This window comes from Antechinus flavipes, chromosome 3 (assembly GCF_016432865.1).
Source record: "Antechinus flavipes isolate AdamAnt ecotype Samford, QLD, Australia chromosome 3, AdamAnt_v2, whole genome shotgun sequence".
NCBI lineage: Eukaryota > Metazoa > Chordata > Mammalia > Dasyuromorphia > Dasyuridae > Antechinus > Antechinus flavipes.
Genome location: NC_067400.1, coordinates 373,799,651 through 373,823,015, shown reverse-complemented (window position 1 = coordinate 373,823,015; position 23,365 = coordinate 373,799,651).

Here is a 23,365-nt window from a genome sequence, read left to right as displayed (position 1 = left end):
AAAATATGGGGATATAGACAAAATTAAAGATAAAAAGATTATTAAAGTGATAAAAACAACTGAGCTGTTAAAAGAAAAAGGTCAATAATATATAAATTTAATTTAATTTCAGAAAGAATAAAACTAAATTTAAAAAAAAATAAGAACTTGGAAGAGGATTACAAAATATGTAGAGAGGAAATACAGAAAACCTTTCCATATTGTTATAATCAATTTCATATTAATAGAACTGAAATCTCTAAAAAAAATGGGGAAATATTCACAAAAAAATACCCAGTTTTTTTTAAGGAAATAGATAAAAGCAATCTACTTTAAGAGTAGAAACTGAAGACATATAGATAGATTCTTTATGTAAAATGACCTCCATCCAGGTGCATTTATAAACTAATACTTCCAAAATTTTAAAGACCATATAAACTGCCATGCACAAATTGTTTAGAGAAAGAGAGAGAAAAGGAACCTCATCAAATTTCTTCTGTGATAAATAAAACAAAATGAAAAATAGAAAAAATAAAAATTCAGATTTGTTTTATCAAGTCATTAGGAAATAATTAAATAATGTGTTAGCAAAAGGCTGATGACTATATATATATATATATATATATTTTTTAATCACCACACAAATATTCATTCTGCCAACTGGCTATCTGTGTGCATAAGCTCATCCCAGACTTTTCATTCAACATTCTGAGAATTTTTCTTTTCTCTTGATATCATGAGAATACCAGTGGAAAACATAGTGATCTTTCATTCTTTCCATGTGACCAGACCATCTTTTTCATTCATACATTTCTTTGATGTTATTCTTTAATTTCGCTAGTCTTTTGCAATTCCCTTTTTGTACTATCTTGCCTCCTACACACAGAGTACAAAAACTTTCTATTACATTCTGAGTGATACTCATTTTCAGTTCTTTGTAAACTGTACTGGTATATATCTCATATGCAGCTGTACAATAGCACTAATAGAATATCAAATATAATAAAAGATGGGCCTTCCTTTCAGGGAGAAGTTTGGAGAAGTTAAAACAATGTCACAATTTCCCAAAGATAATCTAGCCCCCTCTACTTCTAGGCTACTGTTCAATCCTGGGACTTAACTTACTGTTCAAACAAAAAATGACATCGATCATCCCATGATCAAAAAGTTAGATGGTTCTAGTTTAGTAGGATTGGGAACTTCCCTACTTTGATTGTGCAGTCTTAATATAGAAGTTATGTACCTTGACAAGATTCAGATAGAAGAGCTAAAGTCAGTTATATCATGACTTCTCAAGGATGCACTTAATCAGGTTTCATGGTCCCTGATTCAACCTGTCAGGAAAAATAAACAGTGAACAGAAGTTCAAATACTTAATCAAATACAGATGCAAACAGAGACCTAACTGAAATGCATATGGTTATATTACTTAAGGACTCAAACCAACTAAGAGCTAGTCAGTTTCAAAAGACTCGGGTGGTCACTGTCACTAGTGACTCCTATAATCTATTTTAGAAGAACTCAAATGTTGTTCTTTGTTGGAATGGAAAGAGTGAAAACAGACAATTAATTACACATGGGGACTGTGTTGTATACTAGACATAATGAACCTGGCACAAGACATGCTCTGGTCCGTTTTTCACCAAATATAGGTTGAATAAAATTGGAACCAGCTTGATTTTTACAAAATTACACACACAGTACTTCAAGCTTTGTTATAAAACCTTAGGTCCTGACTGCTTTAAATTTTGTACTTGTCTTTCTGTCTAGCACATTCCACTTTCTTGGAAATAATTCTGTGAGCTTAAACACAGATGACATCTCAAGGATTCTTTCAGGGTTTCCTTTTTAAATACCTTGTTCCTAGTTCTAAGGCAGGGCAGCCTTAGATGTACTTTTCTGTTCATAAAACATACAAAGATAAAAGTTATCTAATTCAATTAGAATGTTTAATTGTCTCCCTTGGTACAGTTACAGTGTTAGGTACTGGAGATATCAAAAACAAACTGTCAACACCTTTAAACAGCATGTATACAAATAGGTGGTATAATGGATAGAGGGCCAGGCCTGAAGTCAAGGGGACTCATTTTCCTAAGTTCTAATTCAGTCTCATATTTATTATCTATGTGATGCTAGGTAAGTCACTTAACCCTATTTGTCCCAGCTTTGTCTGTAAAATGAACTAAAAGAAAATGAAAAACCACTTCCAATATCTTTTCCAAGAAAACACTAAATAGGATCATGAAGAGTTGGACACAGTTAAATAACAACAACATTCTATTTTCTACTGGAAAAATGTAGCATGTATGCATTTGCATGTATATGTTATAACAGTGGGCATATGGGACTATCTGTACATATATATGTATCTTTGTGTGTACTTATACATACTACGTGTGTGTATGCTCAATCGATGTGTTTTTCTCATTATATAATTTTAAAATGTAATTACTTTATCTACTTACTATATAAAATTGAAGGACAAAATACGATTAGTAGTTATCTAACGTTATTTTTTTTTCTTCAAGGAAGATGATGATCATTAAAAAAAATACATACATATATACATTTATTAGTCAGTAGAGGAAAATCTACTGAGGAAATTCTCTCTACCACTGCAGATTCTTGACCATGAAGTAATGTAGAAACATGGAAAGTTATATCTCAGGCATGAATTATATAAATTGACTTGCCAAAGATCACAGTCTATGTCTGAGGCAGAAAATGAATCTATGATTTTGTATCAAATCTCCCACCATCCTACACTGCTGCTCAGGTATAAAACTTGGATAAAACAAATACAAAGCAATGTTTTGAGAAGGGAAAGAGGCATACATTAATAACAGAACTTGGAAAAGTTTTTTTTTTAGTAGAAGGAGACATAATTTAAGGCTTATAAAAAACTAAACTCTTAAGAGGCAGAAGTAAGGGAAGAGAATGCTCCTGCATGGAAGGCTTCTTGAATAAAAGCATAGAATGAAAAATGTAGGCCAGTTGATTAGAATGTAGAGTAGTGAGGAGTAATATATAATTAGCCTAGAAAAATAGGTTGTTAAATGATGCTTTTAACTAGACATAGATTCCCTGTTACCCTGTCTCAGCCTAGAGACTATTTTCTGTTCAAGTTATGTCTTTTAAAAAAAAACCGTGTCTCTTCCATTATTTTATTCTTTCTTCAACAAAACATTGCTATTGTTACTTATTTGTTTTTCTGTCCTGAGATGGTTATAGCCATCAAACAGAAGAAAATAAAATGACCCAGTCCATGCTAAGTTTGATTATATCATAAATGTAGAATTACAAGGAGGAACAAATATTATTTAGTCAAAAAATTACCTCAAAACATTTTTATAACATTTAGCTTAATTAACATATAAAGAGCACTATGCTAGGTGTATGGTAAGAATCAAAGTACATGACTTAGCTAAACTTTGATTCTTACCATACCCTTAGCATAGTGCTTTTTATGTGGTTTTTGAAATTAAATTAAATGTTATAGGAAGATCTATAAAACAATATAAAATGTGATGGTTGCACAAGAGTGGCAAAATATGCAAGGGAGAAAAAGTTGCTACTTCCTCGGAAGATCAGAGACAACTTGCTGGACCATGTTAGATTTCAACTAGAGTCAGGTAAGAAAAAAAAAATGATAGAAAATGGAATAAAAAACTGTCTATTAGAAAAAGCACTGGATTTGGAGTCAGGTAAGCTAGTTTATAACCTGACTGTGCTAAATCCACCTGATGTAAAATAAACAAATGTGTAAAGGCCATGATCCCTTGATCTTATGTATCTGACCCCGTTTTATAGTATTAACAAATTTGATAAGAATGCCAAGAATCAATTTTTTTATGGGATTCTTCTGAAGATGTTGAACAGAATAGAGCCAAGGGTGGAGTGAAGGGGACAAAAAACTCTAAGGACTAGAAATGTCTCTCCAACCTGACTTTGATCTCTTCACATATTAGCTAACATTCTTGAGATGTGTCATTGAAATGGAATATTATTGTTCTATAAGAAATGATCAGCAGGCTGATTTCAGAAAGACCTAGAGAGACTTACATGAACTGATGCTAAGTGAAGTTAGTAGAATCAAGAAAACATTGTACACAGCAACAAGAAGATTATGTGATGATCTTCTGAGATAGACTTGGCTCTCTTTTCAGTGATGAGGAAATTCAGGACAATTCCAATAAGCTTGTGATGGAAAGAACCATCTGCCTCCTGAGAGGTCTAATGGGACTGAAGGTGGATTACAACATAGTATTTTCTCGTTTTTGTTGTTATTGTTGTTGTTGTCATTGTTGGCTTGCTTGTTTTTTTTTTTTTTCTTTCTCTTTTTTTTCCCCTTTTGATCTGATTTTTCTTGTGTAGCATGATAAATGTGGGAAAAGTTTTGAAGAATTATACAAGTTTAATTTATATTGGATTACTTGCTGTCTAGGGAAGGGAGAGGGAAAGAGGGAGAAAAATTTGGAACACAAGGGTGAATTTTGAAAATTATCTTTGCATGTATTTTAAAAGATAAAAGACTATCTTATAAAAATAGTGCCCAAATCACCTAACTATATCAGATGCACAGAAGTGTTAATGCACTTTTAATAGCTTAAGCTTTAATGATCTAAAATTGCACTAAAACATTTTAGGATAGCAATCATTATAGTTCCACAATCATTCCAGTACATATACAGTTCCTTAATCATCAAAGATCATGAGGATTTTTTTTTCAAATGCTTTGCTGATATACATGAGTGATCTTCAGTTTTAGAATTTCAGATATTAGGATTATAACGGAACGTAACAGATTTCTTGAGACCCTGAAATTCACTCTCTTGCACCTTAAAAGTGTACAATGGTAGAATATCCCCAACATTTCTTTACTTACCTGCTAGAAAATAAGTTGGAATGATCTTTGCTTCTCATGGATCCAATTATCTCTCCTTTGCAAAACTGCTCTTCAATACTTATCATAGTCAGATCTGTCTTTCTCTACCTTCTAAAATATTAAGGTAATAGCAAGACAAGAATTCCTTGGCTGATTTTTGAGAAGGGACCTCCAACTCATGATTTGTTAATTGATGTTTCTAATCATAGTTTTATCCCAGCTATATTTATATGAACCATCAGCCTATTCCTGTATGCAGCTCTAACATACTTCCAAATACTAATTTTTTTCTGTTTCTTTCCTTTGATCTTTCCCAAAGGAGGAATCCTAATTTTTAACAAGCCAATGGCTTACATTAAAATCAATATTTTTTAGATATAAAATGCTTTCTTTTTGCTCCTTATATCTAATGTGCTTCTCTTTGACAATATTATTTAACTTAATAATATTGGCTGCTTGAACTCAAACAAATGAGATGGAATGGAATGATGAAATAAAATCCTGTCTCTTTGTGCACATCCGCAAAATTCCACTATGTCTTGGATTGATTTTTATTTGAAATATTTAAGTATTCTTCAGACTTGGAATTTAGTAATGGGTAGATTTTATGTTTGAAATATTCAAATACTCATCAGACTTGATTGTACATTTTAGAGAATACATTCCATTTTTATGCTTCTTCTTCTGGTCTTGCTGATATCATTTTTAAAAGATCTTTCCTCTATGCCAAAGGGTTATAAAACCATTAAAAAAAACAAAAAACAAAAAAAAAAACCTTTGATCCAGCAGTATCCCAAAAAGATCATAAAAGAGAGAAAAGGCTTTATATGTGCCCAACTGGTTGTAGCAGCCCTTTTTGTAGTGGCAAAGAACTAGAAATTGAGTGGATATCCACTTGTTGGGGAATGGATGAATAAGTTATGGAATATGAATGCAAGGAAATATTGTTGTTCTATAAGAAATGATAAGCAGGTTGAGTTCAGAAAAGAATGGAATGACTTACATAACTGATGCTGAGTGAAGTGAGGAGAGCCATTGTATACAGTAACATAATAATACAGTAACATGAAGATTACATAATGATCAACTGTGATAAATTTGGCTCTTCTCAATAATGTGGTGAGTTAAGACAATTCCAATAGACCTGGGATGAAAAATGTCATCTGCAGGGGACTTCCGGGGCGGAGCAGGCACACACGACTCTCTAAGCTCCTCTCATTACCCTCATAATCAACTATTTAATCCAGCCTCAAAAATAACTCTTCACTGCTTAAATTCATGAAGATAAGAAGCACTACAACTTACCAGCCGATCCAGAAGCTCGCCAGGAAAGGTTTGTCCTGAGGGGCCAGGAACAGACTAGCACAGGCAGCGAGAGACTAGCATCCTGAGCAGACCAGGGGCGGGGGTGATCTCTGTGGCTAGAGAAGTTATAGGGACCACTCTGCTATAGGCTACCTGCTCTACCTTGATTACAAAGCAGTAAACTGGCAGAGAAGTTAAAACCTAAAACAGAGGGTCCTCTAAAAAACGCCAGAACCTAATGAGATCTGGCTGTAACCCCTCAAACCCGGAAGTGACTCAGGCAGACTTTACCTCAGCCCTGTGGCCACATCCGGCAGTTCGGGGCTTTTGCGGGGGCAGTTACTAATCTGCACAGCAAGGGGGCACAGCCTGGGCAGCCTCTAATTGGCAGAGTGGAGGGCTCGGCCTGGGGCAATAGAACCCCCCCAGCTGACTGTCCTTCTCCAACAGACACTTCCCGTCCCTGCAAATCAATTCACTGCTCAGCTGCTAATACCCACAGCCCCAGGGCAGGGTTTGGCTTGGGGCAGTGAAACTCTCACTGCTAAGTGTCTAGCCCCAGGGCAGTCATTATCTCACACTGCTGAAGTTCTTTGAAAGGCACTTTCCCAGCCCGGCCCTGCAGGCTTGAGTTACTTTCTGGTGGGGAACTCTTTCCCAGAGCACTCCAGTACCTCACTGCTTTTTGTAGCCGGTCGACAGGACAGCTACCCGTCCATATACCTTTCACTACTCTGCAGAGGAAGCTGGTAACCTCCTGGCTCTGAAGGCAGACTTACAGGCTTTAACAAAATGAGTAAAAAACTCAAAAGAACGATCGATAGTTTCTACACAGAAAGAGAACAGCTTTTCAACCCTGAAGAGACTAATAGCAGACAGTCTCCAGACGATTGTTGGTCTCCAATATAAAAGGCTCTCCTAGAAGAGACTATTCAAAACCTTAAAAGAGAGCTAGAAGAGAAATGGGGAAAGACACATAACTCACTAAAAGAAAAATTTGATAAAGTGGAAAAAGAAAACAACTTCCTGAAATGTGAATTAGAAAAGGTAAAAAACAAGAGTTTGCGAATTGGAAAAATAAAATGACTCACTAAAAAAAAAAAATTAGTGAAATGGAAAAAAATTCCATAGAGCAAAACAACTCAATTGGACATATACAAAAAGAAGTAAAAAAAGCTAACGAAGAAAATAACTCATTAAAATTAGAACTGAACAAATAGAAATGACTGATTCATTGAGACATCAAGAATCAGTCAAGCAAAACCAAAAAAATGAAAGATTGGAAAAAAAGTGTCAAATATTTACTTGGAAAAACAACAGACCTGGAAAATAGATCTAGGAGAGATAACCTGAGGATCATCGGACTACCAGAAAATCATGATGAAAAAAAGAGACTAGATAACTATTTTACAAGAAATCATCAAAGAGAACTGCCCAGAAGTAATAGAACCGGAAGGGAAAATAGGCGTTGAAAGAATTCATCGAACACCTTCTGAAAAAGACTCTAAAATAAAGACTCCAAGGAATATTGTGGCCAAACTTCAGAATTTCCAGACTAAAGAAAAAATTTTACAAGCAGCCAGGAAAAAACAGTTCAAATACCGAGATGCAACAATAAGGGTCATGCAAGATCTGGCTGCCTCAACATTAAAGGATGGAAGGGCCTGGAATCAGATATTCCGAAAGGCAAAAGAACTTGGAATGCAGCCAAGAATAAACTATCCAGCTAAGCTGAGTATTTTTTTTCCACGGAAGAAGATGGACATTTATGAAATAGAGGAATTCCATCTGTTTCTAAGGAAAAAACCACACTTAAACAAAAAATTTGATCTTCAACAACAGGAATCAAGAGAAGTAGAAAAAGGTAAAAGGAACTCTTGAGAACTGTATTTCTGTTGTGAATATACATAAAAACCATATGTATAGTTTGATCTTACCGATATAACATAAAAAAGGGAAGTAGAAGTGAAAAGGGGCTAGCGTCAGAAAAAGGGAAGAAGGGAGATAAAAAGAGGGAAACTACATGCGACAATGAGGCAAAGGAAACCTATCATATATGAGGGAACTTAGAGAGGGGAAGGAACATTGTGTGAATCCTACTCTCATCAGAGTTGGCTCAAAGAGGAAACAATTGACATATTTGTTTTACACAGATTCTTCTCTCCATTAAAAAGTGGGAGAGGAAAAGGGAGAAGGAAAAAGAGTAATAAGGGAAGGGTATAAGAAAGGGGAAGGGATTCCAAGGGAGGAGGGAGAGATACTAAAGAGGGAGAGCTGTGCGACGTTAGTGGGACCAATAGGGAAGTAGGGAAGGAGGGCAAGAAAAAGAAAAGTATAAACTGGGGATATTAGGATGGCAGGAAATGCAAAATTGGTTATTTTAACCGCAAATGTGAATGGGATGAACTCTCCCATAAAGAGGAGGCAGATAGCAGACTGGATCAAAAGTCAGAACCCTACAATCTGTTGTTTACAGGAAACACATTTAAAACAGGGAGATACATACAGACTAAAGGTAAAAGGTTGGAGCAGAATCTATTATGCTTCAGGTGAAGTCAAAAAAGCAGGGGTAGCCATCCTTATCTCAGATCAAGCAAAAGCAAAGATTGATCTAATTAAAAGAGATAAGGAAGGAAACTATATCTTGCTTAAGGGTACTATAGACAATGAAGCAATATCAGTATTAAACATATCTACACCAAGTGATATAGCATCTAACTTCCTTAAAGAGAAGCTAAGAGAGTTACAAGAAGAAATAGATAGCAAAACTATAATAGTGGGAGATCTCAATCTTGCACTCTCAGATTTAGATAAATCAAATCACAAAACAAATAAGAAAGAAATTAAAGAGGTAAATAGAATATTAGAAAAATTAGGTATGATAGATCTCTGGAGAAAACTGAATGGTGACAGAAAGGAGTATACTTTCTTCTCAGCAGTTCATGGAACCTACACAAAAATTGACCACATATTAGGACATAAAGACCTCAAAATTAAATGCAGGAAGGCAGAAATAGTAAATGCTTTCTTTTCAGACCACAATGCAATAAAAACTACATTCAACAAAAAGTTAGGTGTAAATAGACCAAAAAGTAATTGGAAGCTAAATAATCTCATCTTAAAGAATGATTGGGTGAAACAGCAAATTATAGACACAATTAATAATTTCACTCAAGATTATGACAACAATGAGACATCATATCAAAATTTATGGTATGCAGCCAAAGCAGTAATAAAAGGAAATTTTATATCCTTAGAGGCTTACTTGAATAAAATAGAAAAAGAGAAGATCAATGAATTGGGCCTGGAACTTAAAAAGTTAGAAAAAGACCAAATTAAAAACCCCCAATCAATGACTAAACTTGAAATTCTAAAATTAAAAGGAGAAATTAATAATATAGAAAGTAAAAAAAAAAAAAAACTATTGAACTAATAAATAAAACTAAGAGTTGGTTTTATGAAAAAAACAATAAAATTGACAAACCTTTGGTAAATCTGATTAGAAAAAGGAGAGAGGGAAATCAAATTGGCAGTCTTAAAAATGAAAAAGGAGAACTTACCACTGATGAAGAGGAAATTAAAGAAATAATAAGGGGTTACTTTGCCCAACTTTATGCCAATAAATTTGATAACCTAAGTGAAATAGATGACTACCTCCAAAAATATAGGCTTCCCAGATTATCAGAGGAGGAAGTAAATTGCTTAAATAGTTCCATTTCAGAATAAGAAATAGAACAAGCTATTAACCAACTCCCTAAAAAAAAATCCCCGGGACCAGATGGATTTACATGTGAATTCTACCAAACATTCAAAGAACAATTAGCCCCAATGCTTTATAAACTATTTGAAAAAATAGGGAATGAAGGAGTCCTACCAAACTCCTTTTATGACACAGACATGGTACTGATACCTAAACCAGGTAGGTTGAAAACAGAGAAAGAAAATTATAGACCAATCTCCCTAATGAATATTGATGCTAAAATCTTAAATAAGATATTAGCAAAAAGACTACAGAAAATCATCCCCAGGATAATACATCATGATCAAGTAGGATTTATACCAGGGATGCAGGGCTGGTTCAATATTAGGAAAACTATCAATATAATTGGCCATATTAATAATCAAATTAACAAAAACCATATGATCATCTCAATAGATGCAGAAAAAGCATTTGATAAAATCCAACATCCATTCCTATTAAAAACTCTTGAGAGTATAGGAATAAATGGACTTTTCCTTAAAATAATCAGTAGCATCTATTTAAAACCAGCAGTAAGCATTATATGCAATGGGGACAAACTGCAACCATTCCCAATAAGATCAGGAGTAAAACAAGGTTGCCCACTATCACCGTTCCTATTTAATATTGTATTAGAAATGCTAGCTTTAGCAATAAGAGTTGAGAAAGAGATTAAAGGAATAAGAATAGGCAATGAGGAAACCAAATTATCACTCTTTGCTGATGATATGATGGTGTACTTAGAAAACCCCAGAGATTCTACCAAAAAGTTATTAGAAACAATCTACACCTTCAGCAAAGTTGCAGGATATAAAATAAACCCACATAAGTCATCAGCATTCTTATATATCACTAACAAAACCCAACAGTTAGAGATACAAAAAGAAATTCCATTTAAAGTAACTACTGATTGTATAAAATATTTAGGAATCTATCTGCCAAGGGAAAATCAGAAACTTTATGAGCAAAACTACAAAACACTTTCCACACAAATTAAGTCTGATCTAACCAACTGGAAAAATATTAAATGCTCTTGGATTGGGCGAGCAAATATAATAAAGATGACAATACTACTTAAATTAATCTACTTTATTTAGCGCTATACCAATCAGACTCCCAAAAAACTACTTTGATGAATTAGAAAAAATAACAACAAAGTTCATATGGAAAAACAAAAGGTCAAGAATTTCAAGGGAATTAATGAAAAAAAAATCAAATAAAGGTGGCCTAGCTGTACCAGATCTAAAATTATATTATAAAGCAGCAGTTACTAAAACCATCTGGTATTGGCTAAGAAATAGACTAGTTGATCAATGGAATAGGTTAGGTTCAAAGGACAAAACAGCCAATAACTTTAATAATATAGTGTTTGACAAACCCAAAGACACCAGTTTCTGGGATAAGAATGCATTATTTGACAAAAATTGCTGGGAAAATTGGAAATCAGTATGGCAGAAACTAGGCATTGACCCACACTTAACACCGTACACCAAGATAAGGTCAAAATGGGTTCATGACCTAGGCATAAAGAATGACATTATAAATAAATTGGAAGAGCATAGGATAGTTTACCTCGCAGACCTGTGGAAGAGGGAGGAATTTATGACCAAAGAAGAACTAGAGATCACTATTGACCACAACATAAAAAATTTTGATTATATCAAATTGAAAAGTTTTTGTACAAACAAAACAAATGCAAACAAGATTAGAAGGGAAACAATAAACTGGGAAAACATTTTTACAATCAAAGGTTCTGATAAAGGCCTCATTTCCAAACTATATAGAGAACTGATCCTAATCTATAAGAAATCAAACCATTCTCCAATTGATAAATGGTCAAAGGATATGAACAGACAATTCTCAGATGAAGAAATTGAAACTATTTATAGACATATGAAAATATGCTCCAAATCATTATTAATCAGAGAAATGCAAATTAAGACAACTCTGAGATACCACTACACACCTGTCAGATTGGCTAGAATGACAGGGAAAGATAATGGGGAATGTTGGAGGGGATGTGGGAAAACAGGGACACTGATACATTGTTGGTGGAATTGTGAACACATCCAGCCATTCTGGAGAGCAATTTGGAACTATGCTCAAAAAGTTATCAAACTGTACATACCCTTTGATCCAGCAGTGTTTCTACTAGGCTTATACCCCAAAGAGATACTAAAGAAAGGAAAGGGACCTGTATGTGCCAAAATGTTTGTGGCAGCCCTATTTGTAGTGGCTAGTAGCTGGAAAATGAAAGAATGTCCATCAATTGGGGAATGGTTGAGTAAATTGTGGTATATGAATGTTATGGAATATTATTGTTCTGTAAGGAATGACCAGCAGGATGATTACAGAGAGGACTGGCAAGACTTACATGAACTGATCCTGAGTGAAATGAGCAGAACCAGGAGATCATTATATACCTCAACAACGATACTGTTTGAGGATGTATTCTGATGGAAGTGGATCTCTTCGATAAAGAGAGCCTTAATTGATCAAAGATGGACAGAAACTGCTACACCCAGAGAAAGAACACTGGGAGATGAATATAAACTACTTGCATTTTTGTTTTTCTTCCTGGGTTATTTATACCCTCTGAATTCAATTCTCCCTGTGCAACAAGAAAACTGTTCGGTTCTGCACACATATATTGTATCTAGTATATACTGTAACCCATTCAACATGTAAAGGACTGCTTGCCATATGGGGGAAAGGGTGGAGGGAGGGAGGGGAAAAATTGGAACAGAAGTGAATGCAAGGGATAATGCTGTAAAAATTACCCTGGCATGCGTTCTATCAATAAAAAGTTATTAAAAAAAAATGTCATCTGCATCCATAAAGAAAGGTGTGGAGACTCAATGTAGATCAAAACATAGTATTTTCATCTTTTTATTTGTTTATTTATTTGTGTGTGTGTATGATATTTTTTCCCTTTTGGTCTGATTTTTCTTCTACAACATTACAAATATGGAAATATATTTAAAGGGATTGCTCAAATTTAACATATCAGATTGCTTCCTGTCTTGGGGAAGAGATAGTAAAGGACAGAGAGGAAAACTTTTAGAACACAAAGTCTTACAAAAGTGAATATTGAAACTTATTTTACATGTATTTGGAAAGATAAAATACTGTTAAAATTTTAAAAAAAAATCTTTCTATAACAATTTACTTAGATCCTTAGGTATATTTTCAATGAATTATGCTAACAAGTAGAAGAGGAAGAATAGGAAATAGTTTCTATTTCTTTGCTTACAAAAAAGAACATTATTCCTCTGATTGCTATTTCATTTTGTGGAAGCTTGATTTTAAATTTCCATCTAAAATCTGCATCATGCAACATTGACAATTTTCCCTATATCTAATTTTCCCTAAAATCAAAAGAGAAAAAAATTTAGTCTGTGCAATGTAATGAATTTCTTAAGCATTTTTCTGTTTGTGTTTTTAATCTTTTGCCTTTTGTTATTTTAGTTGATTCAGGAAATGTGATTGATACACACACTCACACAAACACACACACACACATACACATACATATACACCCACATATATATGTATATGTGGGTGTGCGTATATATATATATGCATATATATATGTTTGTGTATAGATAGATTGATAGATAGATAGATAGATGAAAAATTCGTGATCATGGATTTCTAACATCATCCTATTCGGTGATTAGAAGGTCAAAAGAAAAAAAAAGGTCAAAGAGACAATAAACCTCTTTTGCAACTCACATGCAAGGATAATATATATTAATATAATCTATCAATTGTTTTAACCCATTGAAATTATTAGTATTAATAGGCCACAACCTAGGTTGCTAGCCATCCTTCAGGAAGATAAACATCTTGATTCTATACAACTATATATTTATAAGGAACCTATTTCGATTACACAAGCATTGAAAAGGATATTGTAATCGTATTCCACAGGGAAGAAAAGACCCTGCAAAAATAACTATGTTGCCATGTTATATTCATGCCCTGAAAAACAAAACAAAAAATATTTACTACATATTGTGACCATGAATTAATTCCAACTCCAGGTGTGTTCAACAGCTGTGCAGACCCAAATACACTTTATGCCTTGGAATACAAATGCCCAACAGTCTCTTTCTCATATTAAAAGCAATTAGTTAATACTGTTAGACCTACCATTAAATAGGCCTACATATATATATATATATATATATATATATATATATATATTATATATATATATATATATATATATATATATAATGTACACATGGTCCAACACACAATCACATAAAGCTGGACACTGGCTTTCTCATCAGTACTAATTTAAAAAGCTATCAAACTATTATCATTATTATGGATTCATGGACCTCACCATCTGCTCTGGACAATTTTCAATAGCATTTAACCTGTATTGCCCACTATGCTTTTAACTATCATTACAGTGGAAAATTAAATGTTGCTACTTTTGGACTTTTAGTAGGTCTTTCTTTCATGAGAGAAAGCATGTTATATTTGACAGAGTGAGGGCCTCAAAGGGAGGAATATATAGGTTCAAATACCATCTTTCTCAAATAATGTCTTTTGACTCTTGGTGTTAAACCTTTAAGTGTTCTAGACCATATACAATAAAACATGGTATTATGGGGAATGCTTAGATTTGGTTTAGTGGCCCCATTTCTATTTGTTTGATACCACTATTCTAGACAAGTCTGGAAGACTATACACCACTGAAACTATTTGTACTTGAACTGACAGAGTTTTCTCCCTACTGATTTGCACAAACATTTGAAAGCAGAGATCTACCCTCTATTAATCAATTAAGAATTATATATTCTGTGGCAGCCACTATGTTAGTATTATGGATATAAATGTAATGAATAAAATAATCCCTATTCATAGGGAGTTTATCTCTAAAATTTTAACACTGGAGATATACAGGGAGGGTGATATGATTGAAAGAGTTGGCTTTGGCATCTCAAAAATTGAGTTTGGGGTCTGTCTGATACATGATATCTATGAGAACATGAGATATAGCACTAAGCTTTTCAGTCCTCTCAAGCAATTCTGTAAGACTATAAATTATACCTGTTAAAGTCTTTCCCTCCACCCAAAGACTACATATACATTAATACAAATGCTTTTAAATTATTGAATGAAATAGTAAGTTATCTAATCAGGAATTCCATTGCTTCTGCTTTGCCTGTAACATGGTATTTCATTATGCTCTCTATACAAAAATTGACTTTATATATTTTATCTACATATATATTACAATTAATTAAATTTCTATATATAAGATGCATTTTTGTATATATATTTATGTATGTGTATGTGTAAAATATGTATTTCTCTTATATGCTTTATTCTTTTTTCTGATGAAACACAGTTATTTCATTTGATTGTCAGATATTGCAAACTCTGTACATTGACAACTTATTGAATAACCCCTATTGACTCATTTTCTTTCTTTGTCCAGTTCTCCTTTAAAAGACCATCCATAATCTGATCCTAATAACAGAAACTCACATTTATATAGCAATTGATTTACAACAAACTTATGTGTTAGTAGTAGATATTGCAATCATTCTTAGTGCTATTTTACAGGTTAAAGACAAAAAGCCAACTGCTTATCTAAGATCACACAGCTATTAGAATATCATAGGATGAGAGATCTAAAGCAGAAAAGGACCTTAGATGAAATCTAATTCCTCTTTCTAGTTTCACATATAAGGGAAACTGAAGTCCCAAAATACTAAATGACTTGTTTATTTTCATATATGTAACAAGAGTTAAAACCAAGAAATGAACTCAGATCCTATGACTCAATGCTTACTATTCTTTTCAGTTTATATTTATCTCAGAACTAGACTTTGACCACCAGCACATTTTGTTTGGATGTTCCAATCCTCAGGAAGATGGAACAGCAAGGCAGACTTACAAGATGGCCAAATTGGACAATTGCTTACTTAGTTGAATGACTGTCATTAGGAAAGCTCAGGTTCAATCCTGTTCCCCTCCTCACACTTCACCCCTATGCATATATTAACTGTAGGACAATGGACACATCATTTGCTTCTCAATGCCCTCTAGAGTTACAAGTTGCTGTTCTGTATGTATTATTGGAGATAATTTCTACACAAATGATTCCTTGTGGAATGGAAGTACAAGTGATTCTAGGTCTACCAGTCATTTCCTGACACCCTAATTTTTTGCCTTCCAACCTTACCTCTATAACCTACTCCCACAATTCTAGTCACATGTAGTAATAATAGTCTTTTCAGTATCTGATGAATATGCCATGATCATTCTCTTTATTATTCTCCTGAAGGCTTTTACCAACAGGCACCTATTCTATTATATTGGTTCTTAAAATGTAGTGCCCAGTACCATTATCTTTTTTAGATATATACCAGTCTTGTACTCATATAGATCTTAAACTTATTAAGAGTAGAAATTCTCTTTTCTAATTTTTGTAGCCTATTCAATGACTAAAAGAGAGTAGATATTCAATACATATTTTATTTGATTTTAACATCCTCTTTTTGCTAACGAGTTTTGTTTTTCCATTAAAATAATTTTGGAAAATATTTTAAAATAAATAAATTTAAATTTATTTTAAAAATAAAAAAAATTAAAATAAATATATAAGTAGTCTTTTTATAATACATTATTGAATTTTTCTTAAAACAAGCCTGAGACATTCTCCCATACTTTCCTTACTATTATCTCCATCTCTAATAATAAAATTTGTCTCCTAATTATAGTTATTTCATTTATCTCAAGTCTGCATATACTATATTTGACATCTAAGTTTACTTTTCCTTTGTTGGTGATTTTTTTTCTAATGTAATACAAGGTTCTGATTTAATAAGTGGACACCATCTTTGTCCAGAGATAGTTTTTTTACTTCAAGGAAAAACATATTTGAAGTAACTTGGAATTCAGAAATGTCCTAATAACAAAAGCTTCAAACAAATTTTAATTTCCCATCATTTTTATGTGATTATGTCTGAGGATAGATGACTCCTTTGGGAAAACACAGTAACATACTCTGCCAAGAGGTAGCAAAGCTCAAGAAAACTTTCTTAATAGAACTTTTGAAATACTTATGGGGAATAAGACAATTTCTTAGAAAGCTTGTGGTATTTCTAAAATTGAAATGGATTTCCAAATTATGAAATGATATTTTGTCCAAGGTAGTGTCATTAGTACCAGAAAGATACTATTAAAAACAGATTAATAGATTTAAAATTTTAGCCATCTTCATTAATTACTGAATTTTACTTATAATTAATGTAAACTGCCAGCTTCAATTAATGAATCAGGAAAGGAAGTTAAAGTTGTTTTACTTATTTTTTACTAATAACTCATACATCTTCCCCCCACGATATAACCAGAGAACAGTTTTTCAAGTTCCCTTTCACCTTAATGTCATTTATTTTTCACATACTATACAAACAATTACTGGTGTCAATTCTCTCTCTAGCTATAGTCTCAAAATAGATACCATAAACCCTGAAATCTCAACATTGATAACATTTCCCAGTACCACAAACAAATTATATTTTGTCTTTCAGAAAGGAGGAACTTTGTGGATTTCTATCATCTAAATTATAAAAAGAAAATATCATTAACCCAACTCAATTTTCCACATGCATATTCACTTAAGGGATGTGCATCTTATATAAATAGAGTCTTTAAATCTAAATTAAAGATTTTGGTTTTAAATATTCATGGCAGCTCAGGTGAATATTTTTGTACTCATACTATTCTGCCTGATTGCCATCTAAAGAGTGAATACAATTAAATTGAATAATCAGTTATTACAAGTGCCTAATGTGCTAGAGATAACAAAGATAAAAGTGAAAGTCCATGCCCTGCAGAAGTATATATTATTTTGCTTTTGTTGTTGTTTTTTAATTATTCAGTCTTGTCCAACACTTCATGATTCTAAGATTAGAATTTTCTTGGCAAAAGAAATTGGGGAAAGAGGAAATCTTTGTTGTAATTTCCCTCAAAGAATTGATACAATTTATTTTCCTTCACTGTAATGTTCTCTTTGTTTCAGCTTTCTTGGGGGTCTCTGGGAGCAGCTTTTGTTCCAGTTTAGTAATCACCATATGAGAAAAGGCAGGTGTTAAAGTCCAAATCCTTTATTATCTCTTTCAAAGTCTTGTCTCCTTTCCTGGGGCCTGGTTAGCTTTTTAATTTTTTTATTTTATTTTATTTTTTCCCCGATTTTTTTTTTTAATTTTTTAAATTTTTTTCCCATAATTATCACTTTTTATTGACAGAACCATGCCTGGTACTTTTTTACAACATTATCCCTTGCACTCACTTCTGTTCTGACTTTTCCCCTCCCTCCTTCCACCCCCTCCCTTAGATGGCAAGCAGTCCTATACATGTTAAATATGTCAGAATATGTCCTAGACTGGTTAGCTTTTTTAGAGGCCTATCTCTCTCCTTGGTCCTGAGAGCTTGAGTTTCCACCTGTCTTCTCTGCCCTCTGATTCTCTCCAAATGAATCCTGGCTGAGGCTCCTAGCTTATATGCTTTACACTGAGTATAAACCAATTATTACATCACTAAGAAACTATTATTTGTTGTAAGATTAAATCAATCATACTGAACCATGCTAAACTAGATAACCATTGTATCTATCAATTCCACTGACTTAGCTCCTTGTTTCAAGTTCAGAGTTCTGGCCCATAACATCTCCCATTTTCTTTTGTTTTAGAACACAAGGTAGTCACTCTCCCTGACTTCTCAAGGAGGTGAGAATCCCCCCAAAAAGGAGGTGATCACGCCCTCCCTGATGTCTCAGGAAGGGTGAGATGAAAACACCAAAGGAAATGGGAAATCAAATCAGATTAGTGAGTTTCTGAAGGGTCTCACTTGAAACACACACACGTATATATATATATATATATCCATCAACAAGGGAGGTATTACATAAGTACACATAAGTAACACAGGCTAGTAATGATTTACAAACAACATGAATCAATATGAGGAATTATACATGTCCATAAGTCCTAGAAATAGTCCAAAAGGAATCTATTGTCCATTACTTTATTATGTGTAATGCTAGGGAATCCAATGTGTAGGGAATCCAATGATTCCTGCAAGTTCTGAAGTCCTACAATAGGCTCATCATGTGTTAGAGAATCCAATGATTTCTGCAAATTTTGAAGTTCTGCAACAGTTTTATCAACAATCTTTTATCTCAGGGAATCCAATGATTCCTGCTGGTTCTGAAGTTCTATAACAATCTTACTAACATTTTTATCTCAGGAAATCCAATGATTCTTGTGGGTTTTGAAGTTCTGTAACAATCTCATTATCAGCCATACTCTTTCAGTGTCAGATGTTTCTTAGTCTTGTCCTTTGTTTTGAGGTTTTTCCTCTGTTTCTGTTTCTCTCAGATGGACAAGATGAATATGGCTTGTTGGCACCCATCTGGTTCCTTCTTCACCTGTAGAAATACAAGCAAACCCTCTGCCCCAAGCAGTGAACCTATCTGGTCCCTTTCTCCCATTTGATTGCTTTTTGGCTGATTGATAATATCAGAGTCCTGAACTTTTAAAGACTCTCTGGGTGTAATCTCAGCTGCCATCATGCCCCACCTGTTTTTTGTATGATATCTTGGGGCTGGGCCCTGTCTCTCATTTCCCTGGGTCAATCTACATTCTGAGGCCCAGTTGAATTTTGGACATAATCTTTTGGGTCTTATTCTCTCACCCTGTCTTCTCACTCTATCTCTATGCCTACAATGAGCTCTCAGATGTCCTAGTTTTCCACATTGAAAGCATTGACAAGTTTCTCTAGAAGTCCTTTGCCAAGAGGGATCCTGTTTTCCCATGTTCATCATAATCTGGGTATAATAAGCATTTGTGCTCACTGTGGCACAGTGTTTTTTGATCTCCTCTAAAGGACCATCTTTGTGTAGTCCCCATATAATTCTTCTACAAACATCATTAGCATTTTCCTTAGCCAGTTGTCTTATGATAATTCTTGTAGCTGCATTTTCTCCAGTGGTTCTTGTGACAGCTGTTTGTAGACATCCCACAAAATCAGCAAAGGGTTTATTGGGGCCTTGCTCTATTTTTGTGAAGGTTTCCCCTAGACCTTTCCCTGGGAGGGTCCCCCAAGCTTTTGTAGCAGCAGCAGCAATTTGCTCATCTGCTGCTATGGGGTAATTAATCTGTGCTAAACTGTCTGCATACTGGCCTTCATCTGCTAGATGGTCAAAGGTGACTTGTATATTAACTCCGATTTGCCTATTTCAATGGGCTTGTACTCTGCCTAGTTCACTATACTCCAAAAGCCATAACAAGTTTTGTCCAGGTTCTAAACATGTCCTTGCTATGGGACGATGTAGTCCCATAAAGAGTCCAACCCTTTTTCAAATCCTTAATTTTTTTTCCAGATCAAAAGGAGTGTATCTTTTCCTTTGTTGACCTGAAGAATCAAATTCTTCAATCACAGGGTATGCATTTATTAAATCTGATATATCCTGTCCTTCTTTTGCTTTAACTAATGCTTTTTGTGATCTCATAGGCTGCTTCATTGGTGGTACTAATTGTGTCACTTCTCTCCCCCTCCTCCTTCTCCCTCTACCCATGAAGGGTTAATTGAAAGGGGAGGGTCATGAGATAGGGAATACCCTAAGTGCTCCTGCTGTGAAGCACCACACTCACAATTGCACTTAACTCCATTCTTATCTGATTCTTCATCCTTTTCATCTAGTTTATATGGATCCTCCCCGTCTTGCTCTTTCTTCTTTTTTTATTCTAGTACTTATATAATTTCCTAAAGCCAATTGTATTAAGTTATATATATATATATATATTATATATATATATATATATATATATATATATATATATATATAGTGTTTCTTTAGTCATTGAGTCAGGTCCATTATCATTATAGTATTCACATAGTTGCTCTCCTACAAATTTCTACTTGTCTGGATGCAATTCTTTTTCCTTTGAGAACCAAGGAAATATATACTGTTTTGTTTCTAAAAGTTCAATGATCTATTGCGAAGTTACAATCAAATCTTGGTTTTTAATAAGTTTAATCAAGCTTTCCATACTTTTTCCTTGAAGAGGAAAAGAAGGCTGTTTTCTAAACATCTGTCTCATTTTAGCCGAAGCACTAGTTTAGCCTTTTACAAAGGTTCCTTCGTGTACTCACCCTAATTTCTGGGTCACAGATGAAGGTTCTTGGTCCCATGTTCAGGTGCCAAACTGTAATGTTCTCTTTGGTTTAGTTTTTTTCGGGGTCTCTGGGAACAGTTTTCATTGCAGTTCAGTAATCACCACAAGTACAGCCAGGTGTTAAAGTCCTTATCCTTTATTATCTCTTTCAAAGTCTTGTCTCCTGGGGCCTGGCTAGCTTTCTTAGAGGCCTATCTCTCTCCTTGGTTCCTAAAGCTTGAGCTCCTCCCTGTCTTTTCTGCCCTCTGAATCTCTCCAAATGAATCCTTGCTGAGGCTCCTAGCTTATATGCTTTACACTGAGTATAAACCAATTACTATATCACTAGGAAACCATTATTTGTTGTAAGATTAAATCAATTATACTGAACCATGCTAAACTAGATAACTATTGTCTCTATCAATTCCACTGACTTAGCTCCTTGTTTCAAGTTCAGAGTTCTGGCTCATAACACTTCACCTGGGTCTTCTACCTTGAAATGCTTGGTAATGCACCTCAGTCTTTCTCTTCTTTGCTATAACTCCTTTCAGTTTTGCCTTTTGGTTTTTCTATTGGTTATTTCCCCATGTGTAGCCAAAGTTTTTTATTTAGTTCATTTAGTCCTGGGCAGGATTCCTCTTCCCTAACTCCTAACCTTTACTTTAGTAAGCTTTGTGTTAAAACTCTAGGGAGGGTCTATGGGATCATTCTCTGGGCAGAGAAAATGCTTGTCCCTCTGAATTTTATAAATCCCATAAGGTCAGTCAGTTGTCAAATCCCTAGTGTAATAAACGAATAATTTCAGGTCTAAGAAGGATATATAATTATACTTCATATTTTTCTTTCTTTTCTTAGAAAAAATACAAGCACAATACATAGCATAATTTTATAATTGCCCTCATTTGCTTAGGGTTTGCAAAATTCTCTCCTTCCATCCATTCTATGAGATATATACTGAAAATAGCATCAACCCCATTTTAAAAAATTAAGGAAACTGAAACTTACAAAGTCCAAATAACTTCTCTGGGATTACCCATTTAGAAAATTATTGTTATATCAAAAGAGCTCTCAATTTTTTTTTAAATTTTCATTTAATTCCACTTTACATGCTGGATCTCAAATTAAGAAATTCATAGAAAAATATTGATAACTCTGTACTTGGTCTCTTTCATCTTATATGATGTTAGCTACACTTGTAAAGTACTTTAAGTTTTCAGAATTTTTTTTTTTTTATATTTTATCTCATTTGATCTTGACAACAATTCTGTGAAGTGGGTGTTATTATTATCCTCGTTTTATTGATGAAGAAATTGAGGCAAAAAGCAGTTATGTAATTTATGTAAGTTCATATAGTTAGTATACCTCTGAGGAAGGAGGTTAATGTGTCTTCCTTATTCCAAATCCCAACACTTCATCTAGTCTTCCTAAGTGCTCATTTCTTTTTTTCTTTTTGACCCTAAGAACATGATATTCATATTTTTATTGAAATGCTATTTAACAATATACTGTTATTCTAAGAAATTGTTTGACCTACATGGAAAATAGCATAAAAAAGAAAATGGAAAGAGATTATTTTTCCTTGAGTTACCAAAGTGATCGATCTAAAATATTCTCCCTAAAGAGAGTCAGCTGAACTTTTACCTTAAATAATTGTTCTAAAACTTTAGTACACTTAAAAGAACTTGCTTAAAATTACCCTGAACCAAGAAAATAGCCAAAGAAAGAACTTTACAAACAGACCAAACTAATCATATTTAACAGTAGTAAAGTGAATTCGAGGTTAAAAAAAAAGAGACAAGAAAATTGGAGAATGCAAATTTGACAGTTTCTCCTTGCAGTTTTCTTTTCTATTCACTGTATTGTATCACCTTTCAGATGGAGTGGTTCACTGGGGAAAGTACTGGCTTCGAAGAAAAAAAAAAAATCTTGATTTTAAACCTTGTCTTTACTCTTCCTACCTGTGTGACAATAAACAAGTTACTTCTCTTTTGGGGGCATCATTTTGCTCCTCTATTAAAAAAAAGGAAGCTGGACTATTGTCACTAAAGGTCCTACCAGTTCCAAATTCTACAAGGACGCATCACCATTTCACTTCTCTTTAATTGTATTTCCTTTAGCTTTCCCCAAGATAATGCTAGCTTAGCTCTCTCTATTTGCATTTCTCAGTTCTGAATCTACCAGCTTATCTCTAAACTAAAGTAACATTCCTCATATCTAGATGCTCTGTAACCCATAAATATGCTCAAATAATGTTCTTATTTCAAATTTTCA